Raw genomic sequence first — 12,236 nt, 5'->3', positions numbered from 1 at the left:
CTTTTGTGCATGGTCCGTGTTTCTCTCTATATTCGGTGAGGGTGGAAATCGGATTATTTCCCTATTCTCCTCCTGGTCAGCAAAGGGCTCTTGTTGCTTTATCCACAGCACCCCCTTGTGGCGTTTCTATGCATTTCATGTCATAATTCTCAAAAGTTTAAAATTTTCCAGGGCAAGAACAGGCTAAATTTAATTTATATATATTTTTTCAAGTTAATATAATTACTTGTGTCTGTTGCTGCATCTGTTAGTTCAGCTTAAAAGCCATTATTAAGACATGGGGAACCATTATTAAGTTTAGGGATGAATCCTGTGGCTTGGAATGACGGAGTCCAAGGTTCACATAAGGTTTGAAGACGTTTTTAGCAGCAATGAAACTAAGTCAGTGACAAAAATCGATGTCTGTTCCTTGCAACTGATTTGTTTTAAACACTTGAATATTTTTGGGGCGCCTGGGTGGCTTAGTCGGTTAAGCGTCCGACTTTCGCTTAGGTCATGATCTCGTGGTTCGTGGGTTCGAGCCCCGCGTTGGGCTCTGTGCTGACTGCCAGCTCGGAGCCTGGAGCCTGTTTCAGAGTCTGTGACTCCCTCTCTCTCTGACCCTCCCCTGCTCAAGCTGTCTCTCTCTCTCTCCTAGAAAGAAATAAAACATTAAAAAAATTAAAAATAAACACTTGAATATTTTAATTCTGATCCATATTTCTCAAGACTGAAGTATATTTAATTGGTTATTGTTATTTTATGGTATAGTATTCCCTTTTTCTTTATTTGAATTCAGGATATAGATTCTCAAGACTTTTTCATTAACTGCTAAAATGTATATCTTGGGCAACACCTTATAAGCTCATACTCAACTTAAATTTGTGTGAAATTGTTTGGAAATTAAGTTGTTTGAATGAAAATTTCATATGTGAGACGTATAGCAGGCTCAGGGCAAATTAGAGTCACCACAGGCTTTATATTTCTTAAAAAAAAAAAATAAGCCCCAAATCCCTTCATGTTTCCAATCAGAGAATTAAAACTCAGAATTAATGTATTTCAGATGAGCAGAATATCTGGCTTTGAGGTTTGCTCTACCTTTCCATATTTGGTATGCTAATGAAACTGATGTCAAAAATGCTGACATCTTACTGTGCTCACTGTAGTTTTCTATTGTTATATCCACTTTATATTCACTTTTCAATCTATTCTTCAAGTGTTATTTTGCTTGAACAGTTTAGATTAGGAGGTCATTCAGAGACCATCTAAAATACAGGCTTGCACAGACTGTATTACAGATTATGTTTGAGGGCACTAGCTAAATACTTAGTTGTAGAAATAATCAGATCTAAGGGAACTCATAGACGTGTGTGTGGGAGTGTGTGTTAAGCATGTTTATACATGTTTAAAAATCATATTGGATTTATATGTGTTTTGCATGTATATTCTGGGGAGAAACATAATTCCTTCTAGAAGCAGTTGGTATCAGGTTCCTGTACTTAAACGTCTGTATTCAGCTTTCTGAGGGACACTTGACCTTGTATTATCTAACTAGTTATTCTTTTTTTTTTGATGTTTTATTTAAATGTTTTATTTATTTTAATTTATTTATTTAATTTATTTAATGTTTTATTTATTTTTGAGAGAGAGAGAGAGAGAGAGAAACAGTGTGAACAAGGGAGGGTCAGAGAGAAAGGGAGACACAGAATCTGAAGCAGGCTCCAGGCTCTGAGCTAGCTGTCAGCACAGAGCCTGACGCGGGGCTCGAACCCACGAACTGTGAGATCATGACCCGAGCCGAAGTCGGACGTTTAACCGACTGAGCCACCCAGGCGCCCCTCTAACTAGTTATTCTAAGTAGTGCTTTGAATTTGCCCGTGTTTGGGCATAATTAACTATAATTCTCACAGTACCCTGTATGCCCAATAGAATATTGAATATGCTATCTGTGAGCTGCTGACTTGAACTATAAGATTATGCCTCCCTGATTTGTCATCTGCACTATCTTTTATGAAGAAAAATGTTTAAAGGAGATTTCTAGAACTTTATAAAAACTTTTGGGTCTCCTAATGAAGGTGTCCTTTGCTTGTTGGCTTGCTTATGTATTTACTCATTTCTTTAAGCTGTGGTAAAACTCACAAAACACAAAACTTACCTTCTAATCTGTTTTTAAGTGTAAGGTTCAGTGGTGACAACTGTATTCACATTTTTATCCCACAGTGATCAGGACTTTTTTTCCCTGCAAAACCAAAACTCTATTCCCATTGCACAGCTTTCCCTTTCCCGTTGCCCCATCAGGGCCTTGTTTATGACCCTCAAATACTGTGAGGACCAGAGATGGAGGAGAAGGGCAGCAGCTGCCGGAGGAAGGGGTTCAGGTGGTGCTAAATAAACAACAACAACAAAAAACAAATCAAAATGTAATTTACATTATAATCAGTCTATTGTACCAACTCTTCTCTAGGCAAAGCAAATCAATCTCATTCCACTGATTAATATGTCAACTATTTTTTATCAGCTCTCCTTTGTTTCTCTTTTTCCTCCAGGACAATTTTGTTGATTTTTAAAAATCCAATTTCATATATGGGGGAAGGATCCACAGTATGACTTGTGCTAGACAGCTTTGATTTTTTCTAAACTTAAATGCCATATTTACTTATTTTTTATAGTTTTTATTTATTTTTGAGACAGAGAGAGACAGAACATGAGCGGAGAAGGGGCAGAGAGAGGGAGACACAGAATTTGAAGCAGGTTCCAGGCTCTGAGCTGTGAGCACAGAATCCGACGCGGGGCTTGAACCCACGAACCGCGAGATCATGACCTGAGCTGAAGTCAGATGCTTAACTGACTGAGCCACCCAGGCGCCCCTAAATACTATATTTAAAAGGCCTTCTAAGAAGTATTAAAAAAATATCAAATCCTGGTGCCTGATGAAACGAACTTAGGTATTTTTAATTCCATGGACGAGAACGGCATCAGAGAACATGTGTCTGTTTATCCATGTCCATTTGTGACGTGGGGGAGGCTACTGTTCTGTGAGTATGATCACTCTAGAGGTCAGAGTCATGACCACAAGCGTAATATGCCATCCTTTCCCTCCAGAGTCCTATCTTGTCTTGATTTGGGGACTTTGTGTAGGCAGCAGAGGGACTGATTGAAAATGATGAAAGTCTGTAATCCCATACGGATCCTAACAGTCCTTTTTCCATATTGATTTTTTTCATGTTTGTTTATTCATTTAGATAGAGAGAGAGAGTATGTGCAGGCAGAGACAGATGGAGAGAGAGAGAGGGAGAGAGATCCACACTATCAGCACAGAACCTGACACAAGGATCAAACCCATGAACCGTGAGATCATAACCTGAGCTGAAATCAAGAGTAAGATGCTTAATTGACTGAGCCACCCGGGTGCCCTCCATATCGTACTTTTAAAGTAGGCTCTGGCAACAATATGTCTGGATTTTAACTCCATCTCTGCCATTTACCACCTGTATTACTTACATTGCTATGTGACAACCCTCAAACTTGGCAGCTAAAAACAATATTCATTTATTACCTCACAACTTCTGGGGGTCAGGAATCCAGGCAGTTTAGTTGGGTCCTCAGGCTCAGGTTGTGTCTTTGATGTCTGCAGTCGAACAGTTAGCATGGGCCGTGGTCTCATCTGAAGGCTCAGCTGGGGAGAATCCACTCCTGCAGGCAACCAGCCTCAGGTCCTTGATGGCTATTGGCCAGAGACATCAGTTCCTTGCCACACGGGACATCCCAGGGGCAGCTCACAACACAGTAACTGGCTTTCTCAGTCCTAGTAAAAAAAATTAGTGAAAAAGAACTAGAGAGGGCTAATAGGGTGGAAGTTGGAATCTTTTTAAAAATTTTATTAAAAACAAATTTTTTTTACTTATTTATTTTGAGAGAGAGAGAAACAAAGCACACGAGTGGAGGACGGGCAGGGAGAGAGGGAGAGAGAATCCCAAGCAGGCTTTGCACTGTTGGCACAGAGCCCAACATGGGGCTTGAATTCATGAACTGTGAGATCATGACCTGGGCCAAAGTCAAGAGCCACATGCTTAACTGACTGAGCCACCCAAGGGCCTCTGGACTTTCGCCTTTTAAATCTATACTCCTTCTTGCTACTATTATCCAGTTTCATGGCTTTAAATATCCTGTTTGTGGAAATGTCTCCCAGCCATCATCCATCTGATTTCCAACGGGGCACTGGTGTCTCTGTGTGGGTGACCTCTGCTTGTCTAAGATAACATATATCTAAATATTGTGTTCAAACTGAACTCCTGATCTTCCTTCTAGAAGCTTTCAGTTAATTCCAAGTCCAGATTCCTTTTTTTCTTTATAGCTCTTGGCACCTTCTCATATGTTACATATTTTACTTATTTTCTCTTATTTCTATATTTTTCTATTGTCTGTGTCTGCCTTCTAGAATATAAGGCAGACAGTTTTTTTCTGCTTTGAGGAATATGGAATCTTATTAATGTACTGGAATATGGGTGAACACAGAGTGGGCCCAATAAATAGTTGTTAAGTGATGGAAATAAATGGATTGGAAGGATGAGCGGTACAATATCAGGGAAGTGCTATGGAGAAAGAAATGCAATCTTGTTCTAGCTCTTGGTACATAATTGGGACCAGCAATCGCACATCTTGTCCATCAGCCCACTCTCAAACAGTAACTGGAAACAGTACGTGCTATAGGCAGTGCAGAGACGACATCAGAGGGAAGAGGAAGAGAGTGTAGACCATATCTGGAGAGGAGTGTCTCTGAGATCTGGGTGGCAGGAAGAGCGAGGGGAGGGAAGGCAAGCACACTGGTAACTTCCGCGAACAGCGGAACAGCGGGAGGCTGCAGGACGGGAGGGATTTGGGATTGGCACGAGAGGTGATAAGAAAGTGAGAAACAGATTGGTTTTTATTGATCTGAGAACTAGAATTATTGAATAAATGCACAGAACAACATGAAAAACAGGCTGTTTGGTACTGCTAATTTAAAAAGAAGAGTAAATTACTTCATTCAAAAAAATTGCTTTAAATATCGAAAAAAAATTCCAGCAAATTGAATAGAGTTTTTCTTATTATTGTGAAAGGTCATAGCAGTTCTAATTCCAATGTCCAATTACCAGGCACCATCAGCAAGCAAAGTAGAATCAACTCAATTTCAATCTAAGGCATTTGCCTCACTTCTAACTAGCTTTGGTATGACTCACTGCAATTTTCTCATCAAAAAGCTAATTTTAGGAGCAAAATGTCAAGAAAAGATGAGAAAGAAGAGCCTGGCTTTGCGGAGTCTGGGAGGTTTTTGAACTTGGGCTGCACTTGTAAGCTACCTGTCAAATCAGTCACCCACGGAAGCCTCTCTGATGTGGTCGCCCTGCTCCGAGGGAACATAAAACAAGACAGAAGGACAAGTATGTCTGTTCCTTTCGCTAATCTCAATGTAGGATGACATTCTGTTCTAGCTGGTCCCTAACTTTTGACTTGACCTGATGAAAAACCTGTTTTTATTTTATTTTCATTTGTCTGGGTGGACTTGACATTATGAACACGTGGTACATTGGCTCCTTCACCGGCTACAACTGTCCCATAAGAAGTACTCTTGGTGAGCCCTATATAAGGAGGGAAAAAGCAGATTTTCATTCTCTAGGCTGTTATTTTGGCCTTTCACTGCCAAAGAAGAGCCATTTGTCTGTTTCTCTGAGTGATAATAATGAAGCCATCAACAAATTCCTCAGGTCCGCACACACGCCTGCAGGGGGCGCTGTGTGGAAGTGCCTGGTGTCCCTGACACGCCCTGTGGGTGCCACTTCACTCCCTCCTGCTGCAATTCTGGGGAAGCGTATCTTGTTGAATCCACACAAAAATTACAGAATGGTCATCCAATTACCTTCCGTGTTCTTGAGAAGTTAGACTCATCTAGAAGCCATAGGCCTTGCTCTCTTGGTCTTTGTTGATAGCCTCAGGCTTTTTTTTTTTCTTTTAATGTTCCTTTACTTATTTAGAGATAGAAAGCATAGAAGGGGCAGAGAGAGAGGGATAGAGAGTCCCAAGCAGGCTCTGTGCTGCCAGCTCAGAGCCAGATGTGGGCCCGAACCCATGAAATGTGAGATCATGACCTTAGCTGAAACCAAGAGTCGGATGCTTACCCGACCGAGGCACCCAGGCGCTGGTGTCTTCAAGCCTTTAACTGTGTTTGAGAGAGAGTCTCAAGAAGGTTATGTTTAAGGGCTGTGTGCAAAGATATGAGCTGGCATCACAGTTATCTTTTATGCCATATAACTGCAAAAAATTCTTATTTACTATTAGTCTATGGAGGTACCAAAGGATGGCAATTAAAAACATCCAGAAGTTTAAAACAAATTTAAAAACCCCCAAACATCCAGAAATCTGATCCCGCCTCCCCCCCCACCCAAGGCGGACAGTCTTTATTGGCAGTATGAAACAGTAACAAATCCAGAGCTATGGAAAAGGAGACTCCCCTCCCCTAAGTAAGGCCCCCAAACCAGCCCAGTTGGGTGAGGACACTTGACCTTGGCCACGTTGGGCCCAGCATCCTCTGAAGAACAAGCTCCCAGGCCGAAGGGGTCTTTACGGCACGAGAGAAGGGAGCAGCACCCTGGAAGGGCCAAGGGCTGTGATTCACCTCGGCTGCTTGGTTCCTGCCCGCCTGCACATCTCCTCAGCTGAGGGCGGGGGTACAGGGGCCTGGGCAAAGGCTGTACCTCCCCAGCTCAGGGTGGGGGTACAGGGGTCTGGGCGAAGCCTGTACCTCCCCAGCTGAGGGCGGGGTACAGGGGCCTGGGCGAAGGCTGTACCTCCCGAGCTCAGGGCGGGGTACAGGGGCCTGGGCGAAGGCTGTACCTCCCGAGCTCAGGGCGGGGTACAGGGGTCTGGGCGAAGCCTGTACCTCCACGGCTCCTAGCAGTGATTAGCCAGGTTGGGCCACCAGGCCCTGTTAGTGACCCAGCCTGACCCAAAGTGAGTAGTTTGCACCTCTGCCTATATTTTAGCCGCCGCGGGGGCTGCAGGCCCTCAGAACCTGCTGGGATCACCGGGGCTGGCCCGAGCCAAAAGAAGCAGAACCAAAACCAAACCCTTTCTAGGTCTCAGAAATGAACCCAAGACGGTGGGCGTCGATGTTAGCACCCCAAACATGCTTTGTGTCCTGAAGGCAATCGTCCACCATGACAACCGCCTCTGCGCCCCAATCATGGGGTGCAAACACGGACCGGTCCACCTACGAAGAACCTCAGCGTGGCCTTGAACCCACGCGGCCTTACTGAGGGGCGGGTGGAGCGTGACCCGGTCTCTCAGTTCAGGGCCTAACCCTGCAGCAGCGCTGGGCCGCCTGGCACGGACTGCCTGTCCCTGCTCACGTCCTTCACTCGGTCCTGGAGGGCCCCGTCCCGTGCGGGGAGGCCCATTCCCTTCCGGCCGGGGCGGGGGGGGGNCTGGGCCGCCTGGCACGGACTGCCTGTCCCTGCTCACGTCCTTCACTCGGTCCTGGAGGGCCCCGTCCCGTGCGGGGAGGCCCATTCCCTTCCGGCGGGGGGGGGGGGGGGGGGGAGCCGTCAGTTAGCCGGCAGCCAGGCGGGATGGGAGGCCCAGGTCCCGGCCGGTGGAGGCCGCGCGGCGCCTGGCCGTGACCGGCACCCGTGACCGGCATCGGCGGGTCCTGCTCTGCAGGTGCGGCGGGACGGGGCGCGGGGCTCGAGGCTGAGCAGGCGGTGCCCCCCCCCGCCCCCACTGGGCATGCGCCCCGGCAGCCCCTTCCGCCGCCGCTTCCGCCGGGAGGCGCGCGGGGAGCGCAGCGCCGCCGCGTGGGCCCCGGGGCTGGCTGTGCCGAGGCCCCGGCCGAGTGCCGTGCGGGCCGCGGGCGCCGGGAGCCCACGCTCCGCTGGCGTCCGCACACTCGAGCCCCACGCCGTGGCCGCTCCGCGGGCACGCGCGCTGAGACGAGGCGGGGCGGCCGGGGCCGGGCCTGGTCACGCTCGCGCCTGGCGGGCCGGCCGGCCGGCGCCACCCCCAGGGTCAGCGTCGCGGCGCAGGCCCACGCCCCGTCTGGTGGCTTTTAGATTTTGAGCGTCAGCACAGAGCCGGAGGCGGGGCCCCGAGTCACAACCAGGACGACGGGAGCGGGATCACATGGCGCTTAACCGACGGAGCCACCCGGTGCCCCCCCACGTGTGGTTCGAAACGCAATAGAGACATTTTCAAATTCTTGTGACAGGTTTGGCCAAGCCCTCCCTTTGTGAAGGTCATGCCCAGGCCGGGCCGTGGCCGGTAGCGCGCCTACTCACCCCCCTTCTTGGAAAGTCTGCGAGCTGGTCCCAGGTAGGGGAGCGTGAGCGGGCGCGCAGGTGGGGGGGTGGGGGTGAGGGGGGGGAGAAAGCCAGGGCACCCCCCTTCCTCAGTTTCTCTGAAGCGGGAGGCATTGAAGACCCACAGCTCCTGACTTGCTGTTCAGCTGTGTAAACATACAAATTTAAGTGTGTGTGGTTTGTTATTTTTTAATTTATTTTTAAACATTTATTTGTTTTTATTTTTGAGAGAGAGAGAGAGAGAGAGACAGAGCATGAGCAGGGGAGGGTCAGAGAGAGAGAGGGAGGCACAGAATCCGAAGCAGCTCCAGGCTCTGAGCTGTCAGCACAGAGCCTGACGCGGGGCTTGAACTCAGGAAGGAGGAGATCGTGACCTGAGCAGAAATCGGATGCTCAACGGACTGAGCCACCCACGCCCCCCTGTAAACGTACAAAGGCCATGAACTTTTGTTACTCATTTGTGGGAAAGAGAAGCAGCCGTCTAATAGACACATGGCTGTTATTCTGGAGAATATTTTAGGTCATGCAAAAAAGCCAAAAAGAAAAGAAAGGAATATAACGTTTTGTGAAGAGATCATATTTAGAGCCTCCTCTCCCCAGTCCTTTTTTATTTTTATTTTTTTAACTTTTCCAACTTCCTATCGTGGTTGCTCATTTTCTTAAAGGGCTTGGGCTGTTTCATTTTGGAAAGGAAGTTACATTACTCTGTCCGTTATTTTCCAGAACTCTTTCTTCATCATAACATACTGTTTATGACATGGATGAGAAATGGATGCCATGGGTCCTGTTTCGAGGAGTTTTGGATAAAGGGGTTCAGGATAAACTGTCAACAACAGACCTATTCCTTGTGGAATAGAATTAAGCAATTTTGTTAATTCCTCTTCCCGAATTCATTTGGTTTTCATAAAGTCAAGGATAATCTGAGTTAGAAATGAAATAAAAATATGAGTAACATACCACATGAATTAAAAGTCAAACAAAAAATTGGGAAGATATTTGGCACAAATGTAATCAAGTGTGGATATTACGGAAGAAGTCACAGATACTGGCCGAAGTACTGCTTTACTCTTAGTCCTTCGTGAAATAATAAGTCACTTACTTGCATCCAGTAGTCCCATTTCTTCCCTCCAGGATGAGATATGTTCATAGATAAGTAAGCTCAGATAAACTAAGACCTGGAGAGCTGTATTTACCGTCATCAGATTAGTTAGTGGCCATTTAGAGCGACCTCAGGCATGTGGCTACCTGGCATCATCGCTGTGGCAACGTTGGACTTCTCCCTGCAACTGACTGCCATGGTTAATTTGGTGTGTCCACTGGGCGGGGCTGAGGGATGCCTAGATAGCTGGTAAAACATTCTTTCTGAGTGTTTTTGGGAGGATGTGTCCATGAGAGATTAGCATCGAATCAGTAGACTGAGTAACGCAGGTGCGTATCGCTTCATCGTTGAGTGCCGGAGCAGGGCAACAGGAAGGGTGAGTTCACTCTCTTAAGCTGGGACATCCATCCATCCTGCCCTTGAACATCAGCCCTCAGCCCACTTGGTTCTCAGACCCTTGGACTCACGTTGGGATTTATGCCATCATCTCCCTGCCGCCCCGGTTCTCTGGCCTTCAGACTCAGATGAATTATAGCACTGACTCTCCTAGGTCACCAGCGGGCACACAGCCGATTGTGGGACTTCTCGCCTTCCTTAACCCCGTGGCTAATTTCTATAATAACTCTCCTTTATAAATACACCCGTGTAGATCTGTTGGCTCTCTTTCTCTGGAGAACCCTGACCAATGCAGCGACAGTCTTTTACTTATGATGGAAATGCTCCTCTCATCATTCCGCATGCTAGTTTTAAAATACAGCAACGCTGAGGGAGGGGCGCCTGGGTGGCTCAGTTGGCTAAGGGTCTGACTCTTGATTTTGGCTCAAGTCATGAGTTCGTGAGATCAAGCCCCATGTCAGGCTCTGCACTGACAGCATGGAGCCTGTTTGGGATCCCCTCTCCCTCTCTCTTTGCCCCTCCCCTCCTTGCGATGGCTCTTTCTCTCAAAATAAATAAATAAACATGAAAAAAATTTAAAAAAATATATAGCAGCTGGGATGCCCAACTACATTTTAAGGGGGTCTTTGTGAATGGGTTTATGAGACCAAGCTGGCTAGAAAGTGCTGACAGTGGGGAGTGGCTTAATATGAAAACGGGGGAGGGCAAGTTAAAAAGTTGAGAATATGCAAAGTTGATGCTGTGATTGATAGTTTTGACCGGACATAGGTCTTGCACTGTCGATTTATGTGACAGGTCATGTTTAAAGTGTCAAAATTTCTCATGAAGGAAAAAGCCAGAGATAATTAAAATTTTTTTTTTGTTCTCAGAAAAGTTAAAAATGTGGCTGAATGAGGCAGATTAATTTCAATTCTTTTCAATCTACTCTTAATTTAAAATGACAGCTCCTTGCTAAGGTAGTGCGAGATATCCATTTAATAAATTGAAGGATTAGGGCAACATGTTTTTAGTATATTATTATTCCTAGTTAACAAATTAGGAGATGCTGAACATATTAACATTTGAACTTTAGCCTAATGAATTTTCAGATAGTTGCCCAACAGTACTGAGAACTTACAAATGAAGAAAGAATTCTTAGCTTGTTGTCTTGGAAAATTTTACTTTAATGAATAGACACAGCCCAGAATGTCTATTATTGGCGTACAAACACTGCCAGGTTCTTTTTTTGAAAATGCCATCATTTGTAAAAGCTTAACGTTTTAGTGTGAAAATTCCACGTTCAGTGTTCATCAGCAGTGATGAATCACCAGGTACATGAATACTAGGGAAGGTGTAGAAGAAATGCAGGCACTAAGAGCTGCGAGAGTCTTCTTCTGTTCATCCTTTTGGAAAACTCCTATGGAAAAATATGTTCGACGTAAGATGTAATACATCTTTGTGGCACGTTAGTAACCCAGGATCTGTGTTGTGTTACATCACTTCGCAAACAACCGCGTCTGCTTTGGAGGAAGAGTTTACAACATCCTACAGATGAGAAAGGTTGGGTTCAGTAGCGTATGTGACTGGAGCCGCATCACGTGGGCATTAGGTGAGAATTCAGGGTTTGCATCAAAACTTTCATAGAGGGGCACCTGGGAGGCTCAGGCAGTGAAGCATCTGACTTTGGCTCAGGTCATGATCTTGCGGTTTATGAGTTCAAACCCTGTGTGGGGCTCTGTGCTGACAGCTCAGAGCCTGGATCCTGCTTGGGATTCTGTGTCTCCCTCTCTCTCTGCCCCTCCCCCGGTCATGCTCTGTCTCTCTCTGTCTCTCAAAAATAAAAAAAAAAAATATGGGGCTCCTGGGTGGCTTAGTCGGTTGGGCGTCCGACTTTCGCTTAGGTCATGATCTCGCGGTTCGTGGGTTCGAGCCCCGCGTTGGGCTCTGTGCTGACTGCCAGCTCAGAGCCTGGAGTCTGTTTCAGTCTGTGACTCCCTCTCTCTCTGACGCTCCCCTGCTCACGCTGTCTCTCTCTCTCTGTCTCCTAGAAATAAAAAAAAAAAAAAAACATTAAAAAAATAAAACAGTAAAAAAGTTTTTATAGAGCCTGGTTTAGCATCCTCTCTAGAACATTGTGGTGATGCTTTTCCACTTTTAATTGTAAACTCTTTTTATTTTATTATTTTTACAAACATTCACAGTGTTGGCCTGCCCATCGCGCGGGGGTATGTGTCCCCGCTGGCATGTGGACTGTGACTCGGCGAAGTGGTGACCAGGGGGTTCCTCTCGACCCTCTTTCTGCGCCGGGCGGTGGGGCGTCACCGTGGCTTAGTGGGGACCACATCTCACCGGGGTGTCGTGCAGCCCCGTGGGTCTGTGAGGAGAGCCGGGCGGCCAGAACGCGGCGACAGGCTGTGAAGCGTCACTGCATCCGCCCGGCGGCCGCGGGAACC

The 12,236-nt window shown here is 46.5% G+C and overlaps 1 long non-coding RNA gene across 1 annotated transcript in view; it reads left to right on the top strand.

Moving 5' to 3' along the window:
• Positions 1 to 7,855: 7,855 nt before the first annotated feature.
• Positions 7,856 to 12,236, top strand: part of LOC120245077 — a 112,625-nt gene continuing 108,244 nt past the window's right edge. Inside the window, exon 1 of the long non-coding RNA XR_005531702.1 lies at positions 7,856 to 8,322. This is a non-coding gene — a long non-coding RNA (uncharacterized LOC120245077). The remainder of the gene's footprint in view (positions 8,323 to 12,236) is intronic.

This window comes from Hyaena hyaena, unplaced genomic scaffold (genome assembly GCF_003009895.1).
Source record: "Hyaena hyaena isolate Hyena2069 unplaced genomic scaffold, ASM300989v1 scaffold_404, whole genome shotgun sequence".
NCBI lineage: Eukaryota > Metazoa > Chordata > Mammalia > Carnivora > Hyaenidae > Hyaena > Hyaena hyaena.
This window is presented reverse-complemented; position numbering and strand designations above follow the sequence as displayed.